Source organism: Frankliniella occidentalis, unplaced genomic scaffold (genome assembly GCF_000697945.3).
Source record: "Frankliniella occidentalis isolate FOCC.00 unplaced genomic scaffold, Focc_3.1 Scaffold35, whole genome shotgun sequence".
NCBI classification, from domain to species: Eukaryota; Metazoa; Arthropoda; class Insecta; order Thysanoptera; family Thripidae; genus Frankliniella; species Frankliniella occidentalis.
Genome location: NW_026267165.1, coordinates 1,385,457 through 1,387,392, shown reverse-complemented (window position 1 = coordinate 1,387,392; position 1,936 = coordinate 1,385,457). Strand labels below are relative to the sequence as shown.

At 58.3% G+C, this 1,936-nt stretch overlaps 2 protein-coding genes across 2 annotated transcripts in view; both read left to right on the top strand.

The window, feature by feature from the left end:
* LOC113212639 (protein turtle) overlaps window positions 1-1,936 on the top strand; it is a 197,484-nt gene that overhangs the window by 15,317 nt on the left and 180,231 nt on the right. The gene's annotated exons all lie outside the window — the stretch shown is intronic.
* The window catches only part of LOC113212638 (zinc finger protein ZFP2-like), a 73,164-nt gene continuing 71,234 nt past the window's right edge, over window positions 7-1,936 (top strand). Inside the window, exon 1 of the mRNA XM_052266123.1 lies at window positions 7-324. The gene's annotated coding sequence lies outside the window, so the exon portion shown is untranslated. The remainder of the gene's footprint in view (window positions 325-1,936) is intronic.

Genomic DNA, 1,936 nt, shown 5'->3' with positions numbered 1-1,936 from the left:
CCGCCCCCCGCCCCTCCCACACTCGCACACCTGCCTCTGTCACTGCCGGGCCGGCTCCCGCCCGCGCCATCGCCCGTGTGTGAGTGCGTGCTGCTGCTGTTTGCGCGCGAGTGTGTGTGTGTGTGTGTGTGTGTGTGCGTGTGAGTGCCAAAAGGATCAAAGTGCCAAAAGGATAACCGACGAGTGTCAGTGAGTGAAGTGGCCGCGGCGGCATCCCGAGAAGAAGACGACTCCTCAGCGGCGGCGGCGGCAGCAGCAGCAGCGATCCGGCGGCCCATTGTTGGATTGCATTCCTGTCGTACGCCGTGCGCCAGGATCACACAGGTAAGCAGCAAGGTCGAGTGGAGAGGAGCAGAAGGGGGGGGGGGGCAGCGTGAGCTGGAGCCTGGAGAGCCACGGTGCGCCGACCTGTCGGCTGCGTCCAGGTGGGGCCGGCGGGGCCCGGCGAGGCCCGGCGCGGGGCCGGGGCCCAGCTCAGCGCAATGATTAGCATACAGCATCATCCCCCCGGGGGGACGCCGACGATGTTCGGTGTATAGCCGCCGCTTGCTTCCCTGTCGCTTGCTCTCTTGCGCCTGCATCTCTCTCTCTTTCGCTCCCCATTCTCTGCAGTTCTCGGAGGAGGAGAGTCGTATGAGACCTCTCTGCCGCGGTGACACGTGCGTAGGAGGACAACTCGCAGGGTCCTCTCTCCTTCACGGCGCCGCGCGCTCCATGTGGCGCTCCAGCACGAGTGTGGGATGAGATGCGGAAAGGTTTACACACGTGAGAGGGAGGGAGGGAAGAGAGAGGGGAAGAGAAAGACAGAGAGCGAGGACTGAGAGGGACATACGCATAACGCAGCGCTAGAAGGACCATTAGGCATCCTGCGCACCCGTCTCGTAATGAGGGCGTCAGATTCGGCACGTGCGTGTGTGTGTAGGTGTGCAGGTGCGCGCGCGCGCGTGTGTGTGTGTGGGTGTGTAGGTGTGTGTGTGCGCCTGTAAGAGAGACGCAGCTGGGACATTACCATGCCTGGGCACGGCTGCCCTCCCCCAACCTTTTGCAGCCGCGCGCCTCGCAAAGCTGATGAGTGAACAACGGAGGTGCGCGGCGGCGGCGCGAAACTGGGGCGAAAATGACTTGAGGCGCGCTGAAGTTGACGAAGTATGCGGTGGACGTCTTCAGGCTGCTGGCAGCTGCAGTCAAGCGAATCTATGGTTGTACCTTTTCATTCATAGGACCAGGTATGGCTGATAAACCCCGCCCACTTCTTAGCTGTCAAGGCACCTCATCTACTTCTTGGTTCAGAAACATGCAATAATGCATAATTTTAAGCAGCCATAAGCTCTCCACGAAATGTCATGCATAACTATGTAAAAATTGTACTTGATTAAACACAAATTTGTGCTTTGTGGACATAGTTGTGAAGTTATGCAGAAACGGTTGTGTAAAACTAAGGCTACTTAAAACCCTGTAAGTCTTAGGGGTCACGGGTATCGCAGCACTAGTCAGTCCACGATGACTGTAACACGATTGCTACGTGATTTTATGGTTGTATCATGATTTTACCTACCCAAAGCCAGCCACGTGGTGCTGCTGCCGTATAAAGTGAATGAACGAAGTCGACTCTGGTCCGTCGAGCTTGAGCCCGCCTCGCAGCATGTCTGCCTGTCGACGAAAGACGAGCAGGGCTGGAATGCTTGTCGCCATTAGATGATAGAAGATTAGGGACTGAGGAGAGGGGAGAGCGACAGGGATAGGAGGGTGTGTAAGAATGGTAGAGGGAGAGAGAAGGGGGAGAGGGCGGAAGGGAGAGGAGTGGAAGGGGCAGGTGGGGGAGGGGAAGACGTAAGGTGACCCTCCCAGCAGACGCGGCGGGTTGTAGGATGGCGGGACGCAAGGTCCGATCTTCTCGGTTTCCAAATAGGCCCTTACGCTTTCCTGCTGTGAGTGG